A 9319-nucleotide genomic window follows, 5' to 3' on the forward strand; every position below is an offset into this window, starting at 1 on the left:
AAATTCTCAGATACCCACAGAGCTGGTGTTAGAGATTTGTTATTAGGCAATTTGTTGGCGAGAGAAGCTGGAAGAATGAAGTCCTAGAGAACCAAACTCCCCGCAGGAGTTGGTGTGGAGGTTATTCTTGCATTGCACGGGCAATCTTCGGTACTGAAAAAAGAAAAAGGAAAGAACATGATTGCTCCTAGGTACGGTGGAGGAGAAAGTTTATTGTAGATAAGAGAACATAGTCAGAGGCAGGGACATCTGGGAGAGTCCAGAGTGGACATGACCAGGCTCAGTTGGATCATGTGCAGAGAGGGAGAGAGGAAGGGAGAAGGAAGAGAGAGGAACCCGTGAAGCAGCCAACAGGCCAAAGGTCCTAAAAGGGTCTGAATTATATAGGGAAGAGCCTCTGAGGGGATTACAGCCCAGTCCCTGGGCTGGAGAGTTCGGGGTCGAGGGCACAAACCAGATCCAGCTTGATATATTAAATCCACACTTCAGCCTTTGACCCAGAATGGAAACTTAACAGGTACAATTTAACTTATTCATTGCTTGCATCTGGACTCAGTTGTAAAACTGAGCTATTTATTAGGAAGATAGCTACCAAGCTACTCGTTGTACAATTAGGAGCATTTACCAAATGTTCGATTTATAAGTAATATTACCCCTCTGCCCTCAAAAAGGGCACAGGATAGAGGAGAAAGGGCAAATGCCCCAGCTTTCCCAATCCCAACCGTTAGGTTTCACATCCTGTCCAGACATATCAATTAAGAAAACAATTTATAGTGAATGAAGGTCTAGAAATAAGAATGGAAATATAGGAATAGAAATATAGACACCAAAGGTTTGGATATAGAAGCTTAGGCTATAGGAAGAAAGACACATAAAGCTGTAAACCCAGGCAGACTTCCAACAGCTTTCTCAGCAGATCAAGGGTCAGTCATTCACAGTGAGCTATTTTCTCAGATGCTTAAGAAGCTTCTATAAGCTTAGGATATTTCATTTTACAACTAGAAGCCGGAGTTTCTCTCTGCAAACTGAGAGTAGTTCCTGGCCATCCTTGATCAACGACAGATCTGAGCTTTAGGAGACAGAGACCTCTGAGTTAGGCACTGTCCCTGCTATGGGAATCTGGCATCGTCAAAGGGAAAACTAGGGGCTTCAGCAAACACTATCTGGAAGTACCAAGGAACTGAAAAATGAAGATTGTAAAGTAAGGCAATCTGTATCTGAGTTGTACCCCCGGATTGTAAAAATTCCTTTATTCAGACCTGATGCTTGATGCTCCTTACTGTAAGAAGGGGACCTCAAGGACCCATGTTTTGCCAGTGTAAGAAGCCCGAACTCTGCCTGTGGTCTCAGCTGATAAGCTTCTGTGCCCCGCGGTCTTTTTCTTTTTTCTTTTTAAGTTTACTTCTGGTTTTCCTGAAATCTGGTTTCTGGAATAAAGTTTGCTTCTGGTTTAGACTTTGGTGGTGTGTCCCCATCTTTGCGCGACCCCCTGGACCCAACAGTGGAAAGCAGAGACTTATCAATGTGGCCATTGATAAGTAAGGCATGCACAGTTAAGCTTTCATGATGAAGTCCAGCTCCAGAGGAGGGCAGGGCCTGACACAGGGGATGGAAGAGGGGTGAAATCGGAGAGAGGACACCTTTTAGTTTTATGAGAGATGGACGGAAAGGAAGCACATCTAGGTGTGGTGCCCTACTCCGACAGCCTGCTTCTCTCACAGGCTTTATTTATACACAAAATCATTTCCTCATAGATCTTGATCATTGATTACAAAACCTTTCATGGTATATTACTTTTTCTAACGTCTTCCTTGATTAGACAAACATATCAAAGTAAAAGAAGGGGAAATGTGCAAAAAGCAAATTTCTTTTATTTTTGCTTCTTTTTTATTGTTTTTATTGCAGCAGGCTGGGACGACAAGGGCACATTAAGAATCTGAAACTGCTGCTTTTTGCCTTTTCTTGTTCACATGACAGATGGCATTGAGTCTGCAGACTCAGTCTCTCCTTCCTCCCCACCAACCGAGGGCCCTTTCCTCAGCTGGCTTTTGAGATGCAAAGGAGTAGCAACATCAAGTTGGTGCACTTTAACAGATTCACCACTTCTCTAATGAAGGTTTTCTAGCATCGTTGTCCAGAGACTGAATGAACCCTCATCTTCTACATGAGGAACATTCAGTCCACCCCCTTTAACCATCCTCTCAGCACTCTCTTCATCTGTTTCATTCTCCTTGGTGGAATCTGTGGGGTCGTTTATATTTTCCTCTTCCTCTTCTTCTCCCTCCTCCTTCTCCTCTGAACCCTCTTCTGGCTCATTCACTTCACTTTCATTTCCAGACTGTTCTTCAGTTTCAGCTCCTCCTACTTCTTCTTCATCATCCTCTTCAAGATTTTCCCCTTTTCTCATAGAATCTTTGGACTCCTTGTCATTTACTAGGCCTCATTTTATTAAGAATTCTCCTTCTAAGTCTTGTTCCTGCCTGATGGATTCTTCCAGAGAATTACAGAGTTTGATCTTTGGCCTTAGTAGTTCTAGTTTATCACTGAACATGTAATCTATATCAATAAGAGATGGATGGTCTTTCGTCCAAACCTCCAAACTTTTCTTCCACCAAACATAATGCTGAAACCTACAAGGAAGCAGTGAAGCTTTTGTTTACTGGAGCCTCTGTCAAAGCACTGGCCACAGGTATCCAAAATAATGCGTACCAGTCTGTTTCTGAACAATTGCTCAGGAGGGTCCAGTGGACTTGGGGAACCATCAGGGTTGACACCAAATGAAGTAAAAGAACAAAGAGTTCTGAAAACAACAGATGATTCCCCCATTCTGTAATTATAAAGTTCTCCTAAGAACTTGGCACTATGATACGCCTCTGGCTAAATTTAGGTTGGTTAACCTCCATTCCCAATCGAATCTCTTCAAGTACCCCATCTACAACATGGATTCCAACATCCTCCTGGTAGAGTACTAGTCCTACTACGAGGTTGGCCACACAGTGAATGCCAGATGTTTATCATACAACAAATAACATAGTCTTTTACTTCTTGGTCTTGATGGGCAACTTTTACATCTGTCTCAAAACCTTCTGAGTAGTGACCTCAGAGAGATCCGTATACAAAAGTTTTCTGACACACTCCTGAAGTGGAGGACGTTTCTTTCTCACAGTCTTTCCAGCTGGAGGTGGGTTGCAATAGTAATATGCATTCTCCACCATTGGAACATACTGTGCATCAGCATGCATTGCTCATTTTTTTTCTCATCATTTGTTCCAAAAGCACACTGGTCCTCAGGTGTGATTCTGGAGATCTGAAAAGAAATCGTTTCCAGTAGAGTACATGCCATTCAATATGATGATGAGAAAAGTCTGACAGACGCATCTTTAAACAATGCAGTGTATCATTTTTTTGGTGAACATCTTAAACTTGGCTAGTTCTCCAATAAAACCGACTGTTTTGTTCTTTGTTTCAATGCTGATCTGGTCCCCCCTCAGCATGGAACAAAGATCCTCTGCTACATCAGACGTCCAGGGATGAAATGTAGCCACTAAGCTTGCATAGAGCGGTAGCAAATCCAACCTTTGTCTAGAAACTAGGAAGAGTGCTCATATCAACTTTTTCCTGTTTGCCTTTGTGTTCATGTTCATGCAAAAATCCATGGCTGCCTTGTCAATTAGATCTCGGTTGACACAGGCAACTGCTGGAGGAAGGCATCTACTGTGAGTTTGAGGTGAGATCCAGAGCTGGCTTCTTCATCTTCTTGTTCTTGTTCATCAAGGAGTTTCTTTGTAAGGCCTTCAGCCTCATCTCCACCTTCTAACTCCAGCGTAGCATTAATCTCTAGATTCTCTAACTCAAGTTCCAAGTCATCAGGACTTGATGCCTCCTTATTATCCTTTGGTTCTTTCGCCTCTTTGGAATCGTCTTTATCAGCATCTTTGTTCTGACTTTAACAAGATGGCTGGAACAAATGCTTTCAAATCAATAAGATTTTCATAAAAATTCCAAGTGCCTTCATCTTCCCATATACCACCTTCTAACCATATTCTCCAGGTTTACGACGTGTAAATATATCGATTCCAGGTCCATGTTCTTCTGGTGTCGGTTTGTCCTGAGGAAGATCTGGCATATTTTCATCCAAGAGGTCTGCTAAGGATTGAGAATTTGCCAGCAGCTTCTGGGAAGACATTGCAAATTCTTCATACTGTTTTGTGCCTGTCTTCACTTAGCACGCCTATGCAGAATGCGCCTGTTTTGCCTCTCAGTATTCTGAAGCTCCCTGTGTTCCCTTTTCAGGTGTTTTGTCAAAGATGTAAATTGCTCCTTTAAAAGATTCTGGAAAGGCTGTTGCTTCTCTGGACTCAGGAGGAAAGTTCAAATTAAACTTCTCTGCAGCACTCTTGACTTTCCTTGGTGTGAGCCCAGCATTATCATCTCCACAATGGCGACAGAAGCTAATCACCACAGAAACATGAGTGTGGGATTCTCCATCAGCATTAATAATACTTTTTAGCTCTTCATAGATCAAGGAAAGACCTTCCTTGTCAGTGAAAATTCCCACTATTGTCAATTCTGCAATGATACACAAGTCAGTTCTTAGCTTGGTGATGTTAGGCATTTTCTCCTCTTTCCTTGCTTCAGATGCTTTTTCCACACCTGAAGAAGTGAGGGCAGGAAGTCAGCCACCGCTGGTGAAAGAGAGAGCAGAGCTGCACTGCACAGTTCACACCAGAGACTTTTAATTTTGCTTCCACAATGAACACTACAGCTTTTGCAATATATTTGCTTAAATTCAGGCCATTGAAATCATGAGACAAGGAGTCTCTCTGTTCCCTAACTGTTTTTAGTTTCTCGACAAAAGGAGTACTTTTCTTTACACTTGAATCTAGGCAGCTGAAGAAATTTTCCTCTGGTCGGTTTTCTGGAGTGTTTTGATTTTTGCTATGGAGTTCCTTTTGTGACTGATGCTGTTCCCAAGTTTCCCGATGAAGCTGAAGGGATTCTTCTTTCTCTTTCAGCTGAGCAGCTGCTGCTTCTTGCTGCTGGCAAACATCCAATTTCACGAGAACTAAAATCTAACATGATAAAAATCAGTTCTTTTAACTCAATGTCTTTTTTCTTAAAATCAGTGCCATAAACCCTGTGGTTACAGAAATGCTAGACAGGATTTCTCTAAATTTGACTAAGTTAATACCAGAAATCATTTCCTACCACCTGTTATGTCAAGCTTATCCTGTATTATTTTATTAATGTACTATGATGACTATCTGATCTTTCTACGGAAACCTAATCCCTCAGTCCCCTGTTTTAGTTTTGTCTTTTCATTTTTCTATTTTTCTTTTATATCTGACATAAGACTGTTGGGTTCGGGTGTCACACAATGATGAGGGACAGACCACCAAAGTCTATTAAACCAGAAGCAAACTTTATTCCAAAAAAAGAAGAAAAAAATCACTACAAGGCACACAAAGCTTCTCAGCTATAGCTGTGACCAAAGCCAGAGATCGGGCTTCTCTAGCTGTGGCCATGGGGGTTTGGGGCCTCCTCTTGTAGTAATGAAAGACCCTTGAAGAGCGAGGACCTTCCCTCAGGAGGAGACCTCCCCGAAGCCAAGGAACAGGCCAAGACCACACGGATGCAAATTGCAAGAGGTTTATTGGGTAAACACAGGTACCTGCAGAGGGGGAGCCGGTAAAGTCTTTCGGAGGACTTGCGTGCCTGCCGACTGGGAGGAGGGCTTTTTATAGGAAAGAGGGCGGCCAAAAAGCAAGTTTTACAGAAGCAGAAGTGTGGTTATCGGTCGGTCAGAATGGGGGGGGGGCATGAATGGTTTTCCTCTCCCAGCATGGATGTCTGGCAATAGATAACCTGTTCTTATCTTATAGGTATCCTGTTTTTCAGCCATCCTGCTTTGTAGGTGTCCTATCTTTATAGATATCCTGTTTTGCAGTCATCCTATCTCGTAGACATCCTGCTTTCCTAAGCAAATGGGATGTTCTCATGAGAGCAGGCTAGCTGCTGATCCTGAGAATCTTTCAAGCAAACAGGACGTTCTCCCGGGAGCATGCTAGCTGCAGGTTTTGAGGAGGGGGTCTGTAGGGTCTTTCAGTAAAATCAAGCACCAGGTGTGGGTCAAAGAGCTTTTACATCCTCGAGGTCAGGCTTAAAGTCACATTACATTGTAAGTTTCACAACTTTTGTTTAGGACATTAGAATGTTAGAGCGTTTGTGAAGGTCTGTGACAGTTTTCACTGTCCCTGAAAGAATGCAAGGCCGAGAGAGAGTGTCACAGCTGAGGACAGTTAAAAATGAAGGGAATAGGAGCAGGGGGCCCCCTAGAGGCAGTAGTTAGAAGATAACCTTTGTTTGCAGGACCCGACTAGCTGGGAAGCAGGAAGGCAGGAGACCATTGTTAGAAGTTTACCTCTGTACACAGTGGCTACCAGGATATCTGTTCTTAAGGCAGAAAGTGTTTGTTAAAGGTTAACTTTTTTTTTTTTTTTCGAGACAGGGTTTCTCTGTGGTTTTGGAGCCTGTCCTGGAACTTGCTCTTGTAGACCAGGCTGGTCTCGAACTCACAGAGATCTGCCTGCCTTTGCCTCCCGTGTGCCACCACTGCCCGGCTGGACCAAACCTTTCATTTGTATTTTATTCCTGGACTCTTCAAGGCCATCTCCTTCCTTTGACCTTTGAAGTGCCGAGCTCTGTTCCTTATTCTTTCCACAATTCCAGAAAAGTCCTGATCTGACAAGTCTGCCCAGGAAGACAGGCGGTTCACTGAGCCAGAAGTGTCCTGATCTGACAAGTCTGCTCAGGAAGACAGGCGGTTCACTGAGCCAGAGCGTGTCCTTGTCATAAAGTCTGTCGCAATATAATCCCTACAATCCTCAAAAAGCAGAAGAACGTCAAGATGCCTAAGACGGCTTATTTGCCTTCAAGAGGGTATCAAGGTTTGTTATTAGTTTTATAATCAAAATCTTTCCCTGTCCATGCTAGTTCCATTTTTTCTGAGGCAGAACAAGCAAAAACTGTGTAGCAGTGTCCACCAAAGGGCAGTGAAGGGTCATTCAAGGTCATCTCCACACGGGGATCTTTGTCAAAGTGCTCTGGTCCTCGTTGTCTCAGGCCTGGTCTGTCACATCCTGCGGGAACAGTCTGGTTCTCCTGAGATGGTTACTCCTGCTCTGGGGTAAGGCCTCCCAATCAGGGATAACTGTTCCCATCTGGATCTAGCAGGCCCTGCAGGCTCCTGGTACTTGGGGTAGTTTGAGTCTCAGTTTACAAAGATGTTAATCAGTCATGGAATCTAGGTGACTCCAGAGGAAAGATAAAGGAAGCCATAGAACCAGAAGGACAAGATGGGGGTTATTCAGGCAGTAACTTTCATAACCAGTTTCTTGAACTATTCATCTACAAATTGAATAAAACAGGTACAAATTCCTATTTTTAGTGTCCCTTTCTGGCGTAACAGGCAGAAATGTGCAGTGTCTTCCTCTGTTAGGTCATGCTGGCGGCAGCTCCATGGCTTCTCACTGACTCTGTCTTCTTTCTCCCAGCATTCAGTTGAGTTTTCCCGCCAAGCTCTACTCTGCTAAGCCACCGGTTGAAACAGATTCTTTATTCATTAACCAATAAAAGCAACACATATACAGAAGGACTTCCCACGCTAGGTAAGGAAGACATCTGGTTGAGCGAGACAACCTCTGGCCTCTGCATTCTTTGACAAGTGCACCAGCACATACCTGTATATATCATATACATAAATGCAAGCTACTCATCAATAATGTAGGCCATTAAAACATACTGGTTACTATAGAAGAAATATAAGACTACACTGGAATTTCAGAGCGTGGGTCCTATTAGCAGGAGTAAACACACCATTCATCTGAGGCAAATGATGATACATTTGGGGCTGTTACTTGGTAGATGATATCATTCTTCTTGGAGGCTCCTAGAGATTATAGTTATGGACAGCTGGAAAACCATTAATAAGCCTTGAACTGAAGGTTTGGCTCTGGTAGTGTTAGCTATGGTTGGACCCCAGGTAGGCCCCCTTATTATGTAGGGATTGCAACTATACCCACCCCATGGTAGAGTTAGTCCTACAGAACAGAAGAGGACTGAATCTATTGTTTCTTAAGGATGGAGGTCTCTACATGGCATTGTGGGGAACTTGTTTTTATGTCAATCATTCTGGGATAGTCCGAGATACCTTAGCAAAAATAAAACAAAACCTGATGGATAGGGAGGAACAAAGGAGACAGGCCTGTAACTGGTTCCAGAGCCTCTTCTATTTTATTTTTTCATTCCAGCCAGAATTCTCCCTCTCACCCCTCCTCCCCCCCTACTTCATCTTTAGCCCACCCCCTATTCATTCCTCCCAATGGGTAAGGGCTCTCATGGGCAATCAACAAAGCCAGATCTCTTTGGTTCCCTTGGCTAACCACCTTGCTCACTGCCTTAGTGAGACCACTGGCTCTCCTTCTTCTGCTTCTCATAGGGCCTAGCATCCTCAATGCTTTAGTTAAATTTGTTCAGTCTAGAGTTAACTCAGTTAAGTTCATGGTCCTAAGGATCCAATATAATCCCTTATACTTGAACACAGATAATCAAGGATTTGAATAATGTACAAAGACAAGGGGGGTAATGTAAGCCATTTTGAGTAAAACTTCCATTTTGAATAGGGGTCAAATAAATTCTAAGTTCCCAAGACCTCCCTGGATAACTGACATCCTGTTTGGTAAGTAGAGTCATGAACGTGAGGAAACCACACAGTCACAGCTGAATCAAACAACAAGAACAGGATAAGTGTACCACAAAGAAATGTCCCTAGGAAAGTCTCCAGGTGAATCAAGCAACCAACAAGTACAGGATAAATGTACCACAAAGAAATGTCCCTAGGAAAGTCTCCAGTCCCTGAATCCTGACTGGTAAAATCCTAGAATCCCGATTTGTGGCTTTTGTGGTTTTTGTACTTAAAAGCTGTGTAGCATTTTGGCTCAGAGTGACAATTCAGCTCCCAAGTCTGTTCTGTGTCCCCTGACTGGTCAGTAGCAGATTGAGGATGATGAACTTTTGTGCACTGACTTGGCGTTTGAGCTGTGTTGAATCTAAGTGGACCCCATAACAGTAGCCTTTATGCTTAGCATGGAAAGACAAGATAAGCCATAAATACTGACTCTTAAATCTTTTCATTTTATTTATTTATTTATTTATTTATTTATTTATTTATTTATTTATTTTTGAGACAAGGTTTCTCTGCGTAGCCCTGGTTGTCCTGGAACTCACTCAGTACACCAGTTTGACCTTGAACTCACAGATA

The 9319-nt window shown here is 43.0% G+C and overlaps 1 pseudogene; it reads right to left on the reverse strand.

The window, feature by feature from the left end:
• Positions 1–1870: 1870 nt before the first annotated feature.
• Positions 1871–5525, reverse strand: LOC126495883 (regulator of nonsense transcripts 2-like; annotated as a pseudogene).
• Positions 5526–9319: the final 3794 nt, after the last annotated feature.

This window comes from Alexandromys fortis, unplaced genomic scaffold, assembly GCF_014885135.2.
Source record: "Alexandromys fortis isolate MF-2015 unplaced genomic scaffold, M_Fortis_MF-2015_v1.1 scaffold_706, whole genome shotgun sequence".
Taxonomy (NCBI): Eukaryota; Metazoa; Chordata; class Mammalia; order Rodentia; family Cricetidae; genus Alexandromys; species Alexandromys fortis.